The 17,373-nt window shown below is 45.2% G+C and overlaps 1 protein-coding gene and 1 non-coding gene across 3 annotated transcripts in view; both read left to right on the forward strand.

Annotated features, from left to right (window-relative positions):
- TCF7L1 (transcription factor 7 like 1) overlaps positions 1-17,373 on the forward strand; it is a 180,442-nt gene that overhangs the window by 69,039 nt on the left and 94,030 nt on the right. The gene's annotated exons all lie outside the window — the stretch shown is intronic.
- On the forward strand, positions 1,897-2,002 carry LOC135275648 (U6 spliceosomal RNA). The gene has a single exon (XR_010343253.1). It is a non-coding gene; the product is annotated as a U6 spliceosomal RNA (small nuclear RNA).

The following is a 17,373-nucleotide window of genomic DNA, read 5'->3' on the forward strand; positions in this document are numbered from 1 at the left end:
GCCAACTCACTGTGATATTTTTAACGATCTTAATTCTTTGGTAGGTAACCAAGATTAGTAGAAATGCAAGTTCAGATTATGGATCAGAATCAGCTATATGGAAAATGTATACCATAGAAGAAAATAAGTTCCAGCCAGGTGGGGTGGCTCACACCTCTAATTCTAGCACTTTGGGAGGCCAAGGTAGAAGGATCCTTGAGACCACGAGTTCGAGACCAGCCTGAGCAACATAGCAAGACCCTGTCTCTACAAAAAAATTTAAAAAAATTAGCCAGACATGGTAGTGTGTGCCTGTAGTCGCAGTTACTTGGGAAGCTGAGGTAGAAGGATCACTTGAGCCCAGGAGGTCGAGGCTGCAGTGAACCCTGTTCACACCACTGCACTCCAGCCTGGGTGACAGAATGAGACCCTGTCTCAAAGGGAAAAAGGAAGAGAAAGAAAGAAAAGAAAGGGAGGAAGGGAAGAGAATAAATTCTAAATAAATTAAAAAGTTAGAAGTTTTAAAAAATTGGCTGGGCACGGTAGCTCACACCTGTAATCTCAGCGCTTTGGGAGGCTGAGGTGGGTGGATCACCTGAGGTCAGGAGTTCAAGACCAGCCTGACCAACAAGGTAAAACCCCTTCTCCACTAAAAATACAAAAATTAGCCGGGTATGGTGGCAGACGCCTGTAGTCTCAGCTATTCTGGAGGCTAAGACAGGAGAATTGCTTGAACCGGGGAAGCAGAGGCTGCAGTGAGCCAAGATCACGCCACTACACTCCAGCCTGGGCGCCGGAGAGAGACTCTGACTCAAAAAAAAAAAAGAAATTAAAAGATACATTTAAGAGTTTTGAAAACAATGCTGAAGCATCCTATGAAAGCCACTGCAAGTGGTAATGATGTGATAATAGATCAAAAGAACACAAGGGAGATCTCCTGAATAGGCTCAAACTATACAGGGAGGGGTGGTTTGGAAGGAGGAGTTAGATTCCTACCTCGTGCCACACTCAAATACATCAACTGGATGAAAGATTTATTTCACTATTCCTTTTACGCTTAATAAAGGGGTGCTTGCTAGTGGAAGTAAAAAATTCAAACAGTACAAGTAAAATGAAATTCTTCCTTGACTTTCTTTTCTCCTCTCTGCCTGGCTCCACTTCACTCCCACTGCTAACTATTTGGTGTGTGTTCTTCCTGACTGGTTTGAATATATACATATACAACTACTATGTATTATTTTGTGTATTTTTAAACACAAAGAGTATTCTGTTTTTCCTACTTGATCACTTGCTTTTTGCCACACTTAATAGGATATCTCAGAGACCTTTCCAGATCAGTACATATGGGCTTACCTCATTCTAATTAGCCACTACGTTGTATTCCATATTAGAGATGTACCTTGTAAACATTCCCATGTTGGTAGACATGTTAAGAAGAAAAAAAGAACATACTTGAACACACCTCTGTATGTCCAAACTAGTCTTTCTCCAGCACAGATTCCTCATAGCAGATTTACTGGGTCTGATGGTATGTGTGCATTTTATTTTATTTTATTTTATTTTTTAGAGGCAGGGTCTTACTATGTTGCCCAGGCTGGACTTGAACTCCTGTGCTCAAGCAAACCTCCCACTTCTGCCTCCCAAGTAGTTGGAACTGCAGGCATGTCCACCACACCCAGCTAGCATTTTAAATTTTAACAAATTCTGCCAAAATATTATCCAAAAAAAGGCTTTGTGAAATTACACTTTCATGAATGGTATGGGAGTGATTCACTTACCAACTTTTAAAAAATTTAAATTAACCCAATGGGCAGAATTATATCTCATTTTTAAACTTTTTTTATAAGCAGAGAAAAAACTTGTAGAAGGTATTGCTTAGTTTTTTTTTCCTTTAGTCTATACACAGAAAGCTTCCTGGAGCTATTTTGAGAGCACATATACTAAAATTGGAACAGTGCAGAGAAGATTAGCATGGCTCCTGTGCAAGAATGATGTGCAAATTTGTGAGGTGTTCCATATTTTAAAAAACACATTTAGAGATAAAAAAGAAAAAAAGAGAAAACTACCTAGAAGTGGAATGGGATTAGGATAATTAGGAGGATTAGTTAGAATTTTTTCTAGTTAGATTTTTTATTTCTAAATTGAAATTGTAGTTTCAAGTTGTTTTAAAATAATAAATGCATATTGCTTTTGGAACTTGAAAAAACAATAAAGATTTTTTTAAAAGAAAAACAAATAAAGCCCTTTTGTAGCATAATTTACTGTTACATTTTCTCTCTCAGTGCTGGGCAAACCTAGAGTCGAGGGTGGCGGGTGAACTGTATATTAAAAGCCTTTGTCTTCGGCGGTAGCAATACCATATTTCTGTACGGCCAATGGTCAACTAAAGCCTGAGCGTTTTGCATCTTGAAATGATGGACTCGTGCAGAGAGATCGTTGTGTGCATCTGCACTCCTGGCCTGTTCATAGAAGACTTTGGGGGCAGCAGGCAGAAATGTTTGTCAGACATTCTGATTTTTGGTTTTTTTATTCCGAGACAGAGGCTCACTCTGTTGCCCAGGCTGGAGTGCAGTGGTGCAATTTTGGGCTTGACTTTCTTTTCCCCTCTCTGCCTAGCTCCACTTTGGGAGCCTCCGCCTCCCAGGTTCAAGTGATCCTCCCACCTCAGCCTCCCAAGTAGCTGGGATTACAAGCGTGCAACACCACATCTGCTATTTTTTTTAAGTAAAGAAGGGGTTTCATCCCGTAGGCCAGGCTGGTCTCGAACTTCTGACCTCAAGTGATCTACCTGCCTTGGCTTCCCAAAGTGCTGGGATTACAGGCGTGAGCCACCGCATCCAGCCTCCACAGTCTTTATTCTAGTTGCTCAAGTGGTTTTCTCCACCTCTGTCCTTCTTTAAAACAGTGGACATGATGTAAAAATTAAATGTTACCACTTTAGTTGGATCCTGGAGATGGATAATTCATTGATAAGGACTGTCATCTACTTGGATGCTTTCTTCAGAGTCCTGTCACCAAGAACAGATTGGCAGTCCACTCTGTAATTCACAGCATACCTTTATTACTGACAAAGAAAGTTCCAAGTGAAGGTCCCTGTTAGCTGGGGCCATTAACTCCCTCCTTCTGGACTCCTGTACCCTGCCTGCAGGGGCTAGGGCCAGTGGCCATGATGGGAAATGAGCGCACGTGGCTCAAGAACAGAGTCTGCAATTTGCCCATTGGGACTGAGTCCACCTTGGTGGGAAGTCAGTGGCAATTCTTCCACCCACACACTACTGACCTTGCCTTATTGGTGGCCATCTTATGTATTGGCTCTTGACCAGAGAGGCTCTGCAGTTACTCTGTGGGGCTGTTTGACCACAAAATGTGTCAGTGGTTGGTGGTTTTGTGCCAAGTTAAGATTCTGATAGAAGGCAGTTAAGGTGGTAGTGTAAAAGCTACGTGAACAATCATGGTTCTTGCATTTTAGGGACAAAACAGGATGGGTACTCTTTGTAAGTCGTGATTTTATTTAATTTTCCAAAAAGTCCATCTCGAGACCTGTAATCCCACAGCCAGCATGTGACCAACACTATATTGAGAGTGGGGTTTGTGCTAATCCAGACTCAGCAAAATCTTGATTAACTGGGGCTCTTTTCATCTCATCCAACATATTTTAGGGATCTCCTGTGGGCCAGGCACTGGTCCTGGTGGGGGAAGTTCAGAGATAACACCTCCCTTCAAAGAGTTTCTAGTTCAGTAAAAAGAGCCTCATTTAATCAAAAGTGTTGCGTGTACTGTAATTAATAGGAGAAAATTAATCCCAGGAAATAAACTTCTTAGGAGATATTTTGCTCTAGGAAAAAAAATAATCCAGTCTTTTAAGGATTTGTTTTTAGGACAATATGCATTAAATCATTCTCCTGAACATAAATCTTGACACCACTCTCTGGTCAGAAATGTTCAGAACAACAGTGTTAAGGAGCTGCATGGTATTTATCGCCCAAAACGTTTCAGCTGCGTTTACTCCTCATACCAAGATTTTTCCCAGACACTTAAGAAGCATCTTCACTGACGCAGAACAAATAGGAATTTAAACCCACATTTTCATAATTGATTTTAGTACTCTTTTATAATCAGTGTAGGAGCAGACATTTTAAGTGTGTTCATCCCTTCTATAAATCTTGTAAATAAAGTTGATACTTGCATGTCACTGATGAATTCAATTCCAAGTTGCTGCCTGCGACCTACCATGCACACAAAGCAGTGGTTGCTGGCAGGTGTGGTCCGACCCTTCTTGTCTTTCATGCCACTTTGTCCCTCAGTCACAACCACCAAGCTCTGCCCACCACACCTGCCTGCACCCTGTGTGCTCTGCACAGCCCTGATTCCCTAATCGTGCATAGGTTCCTTCTTTTTTCTTTCTCATAGCACCTTTGAACACTTATCCAAACATAGATTTTCTTTTTTTTTTTTTTTTCTGAGTTTCGCTCTTGTTGCCAAGGCTGGAGTGCCATGATCTTGGCTCACCGCAACCTCCGCCTCCCAGGTTCAAATGTTTTCCTGCCTCAACCTCCCGAATATCTGGGATTATAGGTGCGCACCACCACACCTGGCTAATTTGTATTTTTAGTAGAGATGGGGTTTCTCCATGTTGGTCAGACTGTTCTGACCTCAGATAATCTGCCTGCCGTGGCCTCCTAAAGTGCTGGGATTACAGGTGTGAACCACTGTGCCCGGCCAGCTTTGTATTTTTTTTTTTTTTTTTTTTTTTGTACATACATCTGCCTGCTAGATAGCCCTCCAAGAGCAAAGACTGTGTCTGTTCTCTTCATCCATTTATAAAATGGTCATCATGGTGCCTCACTCATCATCAGCTTTTCCTAAAGGGTAGATAGATGGAAGTTGAAGTGGTAGGCGGGTGGATGGATGAACAGATGGAATCATTCTTTCACCAGAGACAGTCCCTAACTTATGATGGTTTGACTGAACAATTTTTTGATTTTATGGTGGTGCAAAAGTGATACACATTCAGTAGAAACCATATTTAAGTGCCATATTCAACAGATTACGTGAGATATTCAACACTGTTATTAAAAAGGCTTTGTGTTCGGTGTTTTTGCCCAACTGTAGGCGAATGTAAGTGTTCTGAGCACATGTGAGGTAGGCTAGGCTAAGTAATGATATTCGGTAGGTTAGGTCTATTAAATGCATTTTTGACTTCGGTTTTTTTTTTTGTTGTTGTTGTTGTTGTTTTTGAGACAGAGTCTTGCTGCGTTGCCTAGGCTGGAGTGCAGTGATGTGATCTTGGCTCACTGCAACCTCTGCCTCCCAGGTTCAAGCAATTTTCCTGCCTCAGCCTCCCAAGTAGCTGGAATGACAGGTGCCTTCCACCATGCCCGGCTAATTGTTGTATTTTTGGTAGAGACAGGATTTCACCATGTTGGCTAGGGTGGTCTCAAACTCCAGACCTCAGGTGATCCACCCACCTCGGCCTCCCAAAGTGCTGGGATTACAGGCACGAGCCACCACGCCTGGCCCTGACTTAGTGTATTTTCAACTTAAAATGGGTTTATCAGGATGTAACCCTGTTGTAAGTGGAGGAACATCTGTACTTGAGTATGGGGTACTTTCTAGTACTGGCTGGTTACAGTGAATCAGGTGTCACCTCTCAAGTCACCTTCCGGCAGGGGAGAGAGACGTATGTATACAGCATGTCAGGTGGGGATGGGCACTACGAGCAAATAGAGCAAATAAAGCAGAGTGAGGCAGGTCGAGAGAAGAAGTGGGGATGTTATTGTGCCTGTGTGTCAGGAAGGGCCTCATGGAGAACACGTGATGTCTGAGCAGAGACCCAAAGGAAGTGGAAGGATGAGCCATATCTAACTCATGGCTAAATTCTGTGTTCCGTGTTTTCAGAGTGATTTCTATCTGTGTGTCTATCTGGTCACATCATGCATTTTAGTTTTTGTCACATATCTAAAGCTGAATACACCAGGTTTAGTGGAGGAGGGCCTCTGGGAGGATGGGAATGGGAGCTGCCTTTTTTTGTGGAAGGGACAATTCCAAGGCAGGAAAAAGATATTATAGGCCACATTTTTTATATCTTCAATTTACTTTTTATTATCTTGAGGAAGTAATAGATCATTTAAAATGTGAATTTTTTTACTTCTCCTCTTGAGTCAATATGAAGTTAATAAGAACAAGATTACTTTGTAAAACATTCTGGGCTTGGCAGGTTCAGCCTCATTTGTATGTCATTGATTTCTTTACATTTTTCTCTGCATCTGTTGTAGGATTTTACAGGAGTCATAGAATAATGGGGTCATATATTTCTCTTAATCTGAAAGGCGCCACATTAAAACAGGGTGGTCTGGTTGTCAGTGTTTCCTCCAAGTGGGACAGATGAATGTTACATACCCAGTTCAGGTAGCAGGCAAGCTGTTTCCGATTGCCGGGAAGGCCCTTAGAACCAGCTGGCCTTTTTAAGTTAGGCTAGAGAGCAAATAAGGCAGTATATCTCTAGGCACTAGGTCAAAGAGGAAAGTTATTGCCATCTCCGATGGAGGGACCACAAAAGTGTGGAAGCCTGAGTGACATGTTCACCTTCCTTTGCCTGCAACTGTGAGCACAGTTGTATGTGAGGCTGCTGGCCCTTGTCCTGTTTGGGTACATGCATGAGATGGAAAGGCTTAGCTGATCATTCTGCAGCCCTTTCCAAACTGGGTGTTTCAGTGGCAGTGCCGGTACTTGCTGGGAACCCTGCTGCTTTTCCTGTGGTCTGCCCTTTGCTCATGCTCTGAAAAGGCACTGTTTGAAACCTCAGTGTTCTAAGGAGCACCTTGGGTAAAAAGAGGGTTGGGAAACTACACAGAGGATGCTCAGGGACTTCAAACCTGCAAAATGCCAGGGTAGTAATTCTGAGTGTGGTCTACAGACCCCTGCTTCAGAATCATCACAGGTGCTTGTCAAAATGCAGACTCCTGGGCCCATTCCATGGCACAGAAGGTGCAGCATTGGAATTAAGGGCTGTCTCCCAGGGCTGACATGGCACATGCTCACAGGCAATGGGGAGCGACACCTTTGCATAGAAACCCACTGAGGCAGTTATTGCATTTCCTGATTATGAGGTGATTTATTTCCTCTAAAAATGTGTCCTATAGCCCCTTCCCAGGGAGTCTGATTTAGCAGATCTTAGGTGGTTCCAAACAGGGAAATCAGAATATTAATGAAATAGGAAACTGGTTTCATGTTTTTTGCAGGGATCTCCATTTGAGTCATGGATATCTCTTGGTAATTGCCTTATATTCTCCATATTCTTAGAATCTTGGCAGAGGGGAGGATTCAGAAAGGCCCCACCTAGGTTGTGCTCAGGAGAACTGGATATAGTCTTCACATGTCAGTGTTGATTCAGTGGTATTTCTTGAGCCCCAGTCCTGTGTGAGGCCCTGTGGGGAACACTCCCCACCATGTAACCATTAACTGGCTCCTTGCAGTAACCCAGCTGTGCCCTTCCCCTTGCCTCCTCTGAGAGGACCCGTTCCTGCCTGGCCCCTTCCCCACGCATGTGGGCATTCCCATCTCCCTTCTAGCTTCTGCCCTGCTAGGGAGGCCGAGGACCCAGCACAGATATGGCCCCTGGCTGGAGCCCTGTAGTTTCTTCCCTCGGCAGGCATCTCCAGTAGTGCCCGGGGTTGGTGATAGGTAGACAAATGTGAAGGGCTAGGAGAGCGGGACAGGCGTTTTGCATTGTCACAGTAGCCAAGACGACAAAGGTTGGAAAAAAACAGGTAAAACTATCACAGTTTGCAGATTGTCTACCTGTAAAACCCAAGAGAGTCAAGTGAAAACCCACCATAGCCAGGACTCGTCCAGGGGAGGAAGAGGTTTCACCAGGCCATCGAAGGAAGATTCAGACGACAGTGTGGAGGGAGGGCTGGGTTTGTCCAGCTTGTTCCCAGCCCTTTGTCCTTGTCTGCTAGGGCCTCTTTCTTCCATGGGGAGTGGCAAAGGAATAGCGACTTAGTGTTCTAAATAATAACACAGTCACTTCCGGAGTGCTTTGTACTTGCCGTATGCCAGGCATCGTTCTAAACATATATATCAGCTAATTTAACCTCACAACAGCCCCATGAGTTGGTGACTGCTGTCGGCATCATCTCACCACCTCCACAATACAGGGAGGGAAAATGAAGTGTGGAGAATCGAGGCAACCTGCCCAAGGGTCACATAGCTAACAGGTGGCAGAGCCCAGGAACCCACATGAGACACCACCCACACTGCACTGCCTTCGTCACACAGCAACATGTGTCTGTCTCCCAGAGGCATCCTGACTTCTGCACTCATAAAACAGGCCACACGGTAGGGATTCAGTCCACATTGTTGAATAGCTTTCCTCTCTAGGGCAGTTTTCTGTCTTCAAGGCAAACAGTGGCCTGAGAGCTCTGAGAATGTAGGTATCCAGGGATCCAAGTACTTTCTTATTTACTGAGAGATAGGCATGTGTCCTGTGAGATCCTACCAAACATAAACCCCTCCTTAATAATTAATTTAAGAATTGTCTGCAACCACCAAGATGGAGACTATTAACAATATTTACATCAGTTCTCTGAGCTGAAAGGTGTGTACACAGCACTGCCCATGACGTCTGTGACTTTAAGTCAGAGACTTAAACTCTCTGATCTTCAGATCTTTACTGGTTTAAACAGAAAGACCTGGGTCAGTATTACCAACCTCAACAGGTCACTGTGAGGATGAAAAGAGACAGCACATGGGAAGGGTCTCATCCAGTGCTGACTTGTAGCGGGTTCTCCATGAAGGTAAGTCTCTCCCTGTGCCTCCCAGGGTGGGCAGCAGCTATGTGGGACTTCACAAAACATTGATGCATTTTAGGATCTGCTCCCTGCCCTCACCTAGCTTATAATTTAGGCAGGAAGAGTTTCTGCAACCTCAGACATAGAAATCATAATTCCAGGCCACAGCAGGGGAGACCCCACATGGCAGTGCCTAGTCTGGTCATTAGAGCAGGCATGACCTGTACCCACAGGCCCAAATCCCTTGGCTGGAACAGTGATTTTACAAAGTTAAAAAATGTCATGTAAAAATCCAGACTTTCGGCCAGCATGGTGGATGAATCACCTGAGGTCAGGAGTTTGAGACCAGCCTGGCAAACATGATGAAACCTTGTCTCTAGTAAAAATACAAAAATCAGCCGGGTGTGGTGGCATGCATCTGTAATCCCAGCTACTCAGGAGACTGAGGCAGGAGAATCACTTGAATCCAGGAGGCAGAGGTTGCAGTGAGCCAAGATCGTGCCACTGCACTCCAGCCTGGGTGACAAGAGTGAGACTCCATCTCAAAAAAAAATTCCAGACTTCCATTGTCTTGAAAAATCAGGAAGTATAGCAAGAATGGGCCCAAATTCCTGCACAGTTACAGTCAGCAATCCCCAGATGGGCTGTGGCCACCCCACCTGTAGAGCTGAGGTACGTCTGGGCTAAGAGTGGGGCTGGGTTAAAACCCTGGACCCACCACTTACCAGCTGGCATGACCTCAAGCAGGTTACCTGACCTCTGTGTGTCTGGGCGGTGGCAGTACCTACGTCTTGATCTTGTTGTGGGGATTTGCTGAGCTTGGGTCTGTGTAAAAGGCCAGAAGTACCTGATAATTATTATTGTGGCTGCTCATATTATCTTGACTCGTCTCTGCCCAGCCCTGGGAAGCATTCATGTGCTTGCTCTGTGGGTTGGAAGAAGGAAAGCCCATTGCAGCCTAGGGATTGATGAATTTTTTTAGAGGAGCTATCTTTTGAATTGGGCCTGAACTGTGAGAAGGAACAGCACATGCCAGGCAGGGGGACAGCAAGAGTAAAAGCACAGAGGTGGAAAGTGTGTACCATGTCAAGTGGCCGTCAGCAGAGTCCTTTCATGGCTGTTGAGGGGTTTTCTTTTGTTTCTGTGTGAGTTGCACATAGCTTTGGGCCTTGGTGCATGTCAGTGTCTTGGACCCCTGAAAAAGGAGGTCACTGCCCCCAGGTTGGGCATGCACAGCCTTCTTCAGGACAGCGAGATGAACTCGCTGAGCAGGCTGTGGGCAGGGTCACTGTGGGGTCCTAACAGAGACAGGGGAGGGTCAGAGGACTCTTCTGTGTCATTACAGGATTAGGAAGTAGATTGGCCCCAAGATGTCCCCTGGGACTCGAACGTGACAAAACCTTGTCCCTCAGCAGAAGAGAATCTAGAGAATCTGTTTGACGGAGTCCTGGAAGTGGGTGAGGTGTGGGGTGGGGTGAGAAGGGTTGTACAAGACTGAACTGCTGACCTAAGGGAGACCCCGAAGATGCCTTGAAGGGGAGCACGAAGAGGGGGAGGAGAAACCTCCAGTTTCCCTGTGGCTGAGGGCAGGGAAAGGTTTGGGGGCCGGGTGCATGAATGGACCTCAGCCCCTTTTTGGGTGGGAGCAGCCATGACAAGGGACTGTATTAAACTGCAGAACTTGAGAGTAGCCTGTGTTTACGCTGATTTTAAGTTCTGAATTTTCTAGTGGTCCTTAGAGGTAATGAGACATAGTCCCACAAATCAGGAAAATCCTATAATTCGATAGTTTCCACATCCCAGTGACGCCTTTCTGATTGTCTCACACTTAGAAGTAATACCCAAAAATAACCTTTGAGGAATCCCATGTCTCGGTGTTTTATTTGGAAGGTAAGGTCACTATATTTATGTATCAGCCATAAATACTTGAATGAGAGTGAAAATTCCTAAGGATTTGCCGTTTCCGGCTGATAGCACTAGATCCCTTGGAAGTGTCCCATGTCATAATATGCCAACACATTTAGAATTTTCAACAGTCATGGAAACAAACAGGTACTTGGGGCATCCAAAAATAACCACCCTGGGAAGTGAAATTGGGGCAGTGCCAAGGAGCTAAGGTGGGCAGTACTGCACTTTAGGGGGAGGTCAAGACAGGGGAGAGACAGCCAAGAAAAGAAAATTCTGCCCATGCCCCTCCTCCCAGCACCCAGGAGTGTGTTTTCTTTTCTTAGAATCTCTTTCTGGTGTGCTAGCCTTTTTGCATCATCTCGACTGAAACGTCTCAGAGCTTCAACCCACTGCCCCCATATCTTGCATAGCTTTTTGTCCAGATTACTGAATTAAAGGTTGGCTCCAGAGGGCGTCCCACTGTGTGTGGATGGCAGGCTTCCTCCCACCCAGTGGGATGCTCCTGCTACCATTCTCACCCTGTAACACCCCTGACCTAGCCACCGAGGACCTCCAGGGTGGTGAGAGGTGTGAGGGATGATTGGGGAGTGCCGTGCTCAGCAGCCTGAGCCGTGTCAGGGAGTCCAGGCCTTCCAGCCCATGTCATCCTCCCCCTCTTGTGAAGAGCCACAGCCACATCCTCCATGCCCTGCTGCACTTCCTGAGGAGTGAAAGATGGTGGCTGTCATTGTGTCAAGGATGACGGGTGGCAAGACGGGTAAACACAGCTTGTTACTACCAGATTCGATTACCGGGTGATGCTGGAAGACAAATGGCCGGGGGCCTCTCTGCCCCTTGAGGGCAGGGGCAGCCTTAGTCACCAGGAGCAGTGTCCCCTGAGGAGGAGTTAGAGTTTTTGCGGAATTGTCTCTCAAAGCCAGCGTCGGCTGACAGGACTAGTTGTGTTATCTCGAGTTTTCGTTGTGGGTAGTTTTGAATTGGAAGCCTTGATTTGACCCTGAGAATAACCAAAACTGTACAAAAGACATGTGTATTCAAAACAAGACACAATAAGGTTCAAAAACAAAACTGTCTATGGTGATAAAGGTTAGAGTGGGAGTCACCTTGGGGGCAGAGGAATCTTGGCTGGGACAGGATACGCAAGAACCTTCTAGAATGGTTCTGGAATGTTCTGTATCTTGATCTGTTGGTGGTGACACAAGCTTATACAGATGTATTAATTGAGCTGTACATTTAAGATGTGGGGAATCTCTCTGAACCTATTCTGGTAGCGGGGGCTGCCCGAGTGTTAAAAAAGATGTGTACATTTTACTGTATATATGCTATATCTCAGTGAATAAGTAACAATAAAGAAAAATATGCATAAAGGTGGTCTGTGAACAGAAACACCTTACAACGTTTGAATAACCTAGCTTTTACCATATTTGGAGTTTGCTGTCCCATGGTCGTAGGTGCTAAGAACCTAATTTGGTTCAGTCCATGCATTTAAAACACCAGCCGGCTATGGAGAATAACATAATGGCAAGTCTTTTCCCAGTTTTACCATCAAGAGAGTAATTTGGAAATGTCCAGCCCTGTGCCCTGAAATCAGAGTCTCTCCATCCCTTCACAATTAGATGAGATTCCTGGGGCATCCAGGTCAAGCCCATCCAGCTTTGAATTGTCGTTCTGCCACTTTAACACCAGGACCTTCTAAAAAACAGTTGCCCTCTCTCAGGTTCCGTTTCTTTGTGAATTGGGTGAATTCTTGGGTGTTCTTTAGCAAAGGAGTACCTGTAACATGCTCCGCCCAGTGGTGAGTCCGTAGCAAGTGATCAATAAATGCTGAAAATGCTGATTGTCATTGTTGCCATTATCACGAAATTGTGCAGCGTTCGAGGGGACTCCAGGGAGCCACATACGCTTGCCAGCGAAGTACCTCTACAATGACTTCAACAAACAGTTCCCACACGACCCAACTTTTCCTACAGTTGGGTAGGCTCCAGGGTGCAGAGGCCCCCTCTGGCTTGGCGGGATGGCTTGGTTAGAGTCTTTGCTGGTTCTCAGAGCGGGAGCATGGTCGAGTTGGCCAACAGTGTACCCACATTGAAGCAGCTGTGCTGAACATCTGGCTCTGATTATCTGGCTGGGAATGGCCGGGGGTGGGAGCACTGTGATTTATAGATTGCTCCTTTGGCTGTAAATCCCATCTGTAATTGTGACTTCTCTGTCCCTAATTGTTTGCAGAGAAGAGAGGAGCTCAATGGCTTACAATCCCTGGCAGGGCCCAAGGCTGCTGGAGGAGGGGAGGGTGAGGTTTGTTGCTAGGACACGGCTGTCTTTGTTTTGGTCCCTGCTCAGCAGTGTTTTTAAGGCCCTGTATACATTTCTCTGTATTGTTAATGTAATTTGTTCAGGCAGTGAACAGCCAAGTTCAGCCGAAGGAATCCGATACTCATAACAGAAACACCAGAGGCCAGGTTTTTGTGGTCAAATTAGGGTTTTGAGGCCTCTGAAGAGAATGAAATGTTGGTGCTGGGCGGGGCGACAATCTCCCTTTCTCCTCTTGTGCTGATGCTGGCCTGGGTTCAGCTTCCTTGAGGAGCTTGGCTTTGGGGCCTCAAGTCCACTGCATTCAGAACTGTGTTAGGTGGAGAGCCCGGCTGCCCTTCTCCAAAAGGGAATGCAGATTTTATTCAAAAGGGAAGAAAGGGCGCTAACAAAGTATGAGCAAGTTTGGGCCCTGCCTCCCCAGCCTTTCCTTCCCCCTGGCTCCGGGCAGCTTTTTTTCTTCCCCCTCCCCCACCCTGAATTACTTGACTGGGGAGGAAATAATAGTTGGGCTCTGTTGAGAAGGTATGTGACTGTGCAAAATGCAATTTGCCCGTTTCCGCTGCCCATGAAGACCTGACAGCCCACTTGCCATCTGGGAACCCTGTGCCCTGCTGTGCTTGGAGTTTTCGGAAACTATGGATTCCAAACAACTTCCAGTGAGCAGTTGGTGATGTTAACTCAGCTCATCTTTAGCCGTTTTGCCTCAGAAAGTAAAATAAGATAGAAACAAACATGCCAGCCCACAAACATTTCCATGCTTCCTTTTGCTTCTAGAATGCATATGTTGAGAAATTAATCAGACCAATGTTAGCCCCTTCCTCCCAGCCCTGGAAGAATGCCTGGTATGCATGCATCCCTCTCTCCAGTTAGCGATTACTGGACACCTTCTGTGGTTACCAAGGAGAGCGTGATAGGGTCCCGGCCCTCCAAAGCTTAAAATGTAGGAGAACAAACAGGAACACGAATCTTTACAATACCTGTGATGAGTGCCAACAAAGTGGAATAAAATGTCACCTGAAATACCTGAGAAAGGGGCTGCTCAAGCCTGGAGAAGGAGGCAGAGGCTTTGGGGAAATGTTTGAGCTGAGCCTTGCAGGAGGGACTCCAAGCATGCAAGCATGGGTTCTAGTACTACCTGGATGCAAGCCTTTCTCCCTCTGTGTCTGAGCAAGGAAGAGTTGCCTTTTTCTTAATGACCCCATTCATTGTCCCTAGAACCTGGTGATTTACCAGAAGTCCTCGGAGGCAAGCCATCTTCAATTCAGAAGGGGAATCCCACGTGTGTGTTAAATATGATGCATTGTTTAAAACACCTCCTGCCCTCACCACATTGGCAAACTGACAGTGTCAGCTTGAAGCAAGTATATGCACTCACAACAAATGTTCATAAGGGGCCACCTGAGCCTGTGAACTTCCTAACTTTGATAATTACAAACACAAGGTAGATAAGATTGAAGCAAACCTGGCAAGTTATACTGACGTGCAGCTGAAGCACTCTGAGAAACGGAACTATTTGCTCACAGAAGAAAGAAATCAAGGTGTTCTACACTCTTAATTTCCAGGGCCTTTGTTGAAAGTGAATGAGTTCAAAGGAGGGAAGACACATTCTGCTCACGTTTGCTGTCACTCACTACTCATGTCAGGGTATCAGAGTATCACAGCCTACGTCCCAGCTTGTTCCCATGGGCACCGTGCTCTTAAGCCAGACTCAGACGTTCCACTGCTGACCAGTCTGCCCCAGTGTCCTCACCAATGATACCAAGATGCTGTTGAGGCACTTTTTTTTAAAGTTTCCTGACATCCTGTCTGCCACCGAGTAGCGTGTTCCTTGCCCATGATTCCTTTCTGTACTCCTTCCCCCAATACCATGTACAGGCTGAGTATCCCTTATCCAAATTGCTTGGGACCAGAGTGTTTCACAGTTTTGGAACTCTTACTGGATTTGGGAATGTCTGCATTATAGTGACCAGCTGAGCATCCGTAACTGGAAAATCTGAAATGCCCCAGTCAGCATCTTGTTTGAGTGTCATGTTGGCACTCAAGAAGCTTCAGATTGTAGAGCATTTCAGATTTTGGATTTTGGGGTTAGGGATGCTCAACTTGTACTGAAATTAAATTAGCTCTAATCAGTTTGTATCAAAATAATTCTTTTTCTTGTTTGTCTCCTTAATTAGACCATGGAATTCTTTGGGATCAAAAATCACGTCCTCTTCTCCCATGCCTAGAAAACCTGAGAGGTGTTTACTATGTATTTATGGGAAGAAATTTTCCTGTATATGTCTTTTTTTTTTTTCAGGCAGAGTCTCGCTCTGTCGGCCAGGCTGGAGTGCAGAGGCATGATCTCGGCTCACTGCAACCTCTGCCTCCTGTGCTCAAGCAGTTCTCCTGCCTCAGCCTCCCAAGCAGCTGGAATTTTAGGCATGCACCGCCATGCCCGGCTAATTTTTATATTTTGGTAGAGATGGGTTTTCACCATTTTGGCCAAGCTGGTCTCAAACCCCTGACCTTAGGTAATCTGCCCATCTCAGCCTCCCAAAGTGCTGGGATTACAGGTGTGAGCCACCGAGCCTGGCCCTGTATATGTCTTATATCTCTTAGGAAATTGTTTTTCCAGACAATAAATGCTCCCTTTCAAAGCATTATAATTAACTCTAGCTGTTTTGATTAAAAATGTTCTACAGTGCATCCCACACTTTTCTAACTTTTTGTTGTTGTTGTTTTTGGAGACAAGATCTTGCTCTGTCACCCAGACTGGAGTGCTGTGGCACAATCTTGGCTTGCTGCAACTTCTGCCTCCTGGGCTCAGGCAGTCCTTCTGCCTCAGCCTCTTGAGTAACTGGGACTATAGGCATATGCCACCATGGCCAGATAATTTTTGTATTTTTTTTAAAGATGGGGTTTTACCGTGTTGACCAGGTTGGTCTCAAACTCCTGGGCTCAAGGGATTTGCCTGCCTTGGCCTCCTAAAGTGCTAGGATAACAGGTGTGAACTACCACGCCCAGCCTTATCTAACTTCTAATGGTTCCAAACATCTTTATTAAAATCGTGAACTAGGAAATGTTTAGTTAAAATGTCTTTTTATTCCAATGGGAAAAAAAACGGTGATAGTGTTCTTTCCTAAAGTTCTTGCATTTTCACCTCTAGGAGAGGTCCTTGGGCACTCACCCAGGCTTTCCTGACTTGATTTAAGAACACTGCTTGGTTAGTATAGCACAATCATCTGCAGATTAAGTGGCAGGTGACCAGCTAGGCAGGGGAAAATATAAGAAATAATAATGTAAAAGGATACCCTGTGATGGATGCTCATAATGGTGATATAAAATGTTTAGAGCCAGGAACAGTGGCTCACACCTATAATCCCAACACTTTGGGATGCCGAAGCAAGGAGGATCACTTGAGGCCAGGAGTTCAAGACCAGCCAGGTCAACGTAGCCAGAACAAAGTAAAATAAGCACACACCTGTATTCTCAGCTACTTGGGAGGCTAAGGTGAGAGGATGGCTTGAGCCCAGAAGTTAGAGGCTGAGTGAGCCATGATTGGGCCACTGTACTCCAGCTTGAGCAACAGAGTGAAACCCCATCTGAAAAAAAAATTTTTTCTTTTCCCAGAAAAGGCTAAATATGTTCTGTGCTTTCCGTTGAAAGAAAGAAGCGGGATCAGAGAAATGCAGGCTACAACAATGAGATGACAAAAAAAGTCTAAGAATACTGGTGTTGACGAAAATGTATGTTAATAAATGACAAATTTGCATATTATGTTGAGGAATGATTGGGCAAAATCTAGTAAAATCAAAGGTGCACATATGACCTAGCAAATCTACACATGAGCACAAGGGACATGAACAAGAACACTCCTTGCTGCATTGTTTATAGTAGCATAAACTAGAAACAACGTACGTGGCCATCTATGTATTAAATAAATAAATACAGTCGTATAGTAGAATATAATGAATTAACTCAGATGTCCACATGTTAACATGAATAAATTCCAAGAGTCTGATGCTCATTAGAAAAAGTAAGTGGCTAGGCTGGGGACAGTTGCTCACACCTACAATCCCAGCACTTTGGGAGGCCGATGCAATGGGATCACTTGAACCTAGGAGTTCAAGACCAGCTTGACCAACATGGAGAAACCCCATCTCTATTAAAAAATATAAAATTAGCCAGATGTGATGGCGGGTGCCTGTAATCCCAGCTACTTGGGAGGCTGAGCAGGAGAATCACATGAATCCGGGAGGCAGAGGTTACAGTGAGCCAAGATTGCGCCATTGCACTCCAGCCCAGGTAACAGTGCAAAACTCTGTCTCAAAAAAAAAAAAAAAAGGAAAGAAAAAAAATAAGGGGCTAAAAAATACCTATGATGCAGTGCCATTTATATGAA

The sequence above is a fragment of the Aotus nancymaae genome, unplaced genomic scaffold (genome assembly GCF_030222135.1).
Source record: "Aotus nancymaae isolate 86718 unplaced genomic scaffold, 86718_ANA_hifiasm-v0.15.2.pri h1tg000017l, whole genome shotgun sequence".
NCBI lineage: Eukaryota > Metazoa > Chordata > Mammalia > Primates > Aotidae > Aotus > Aotus nancymaae.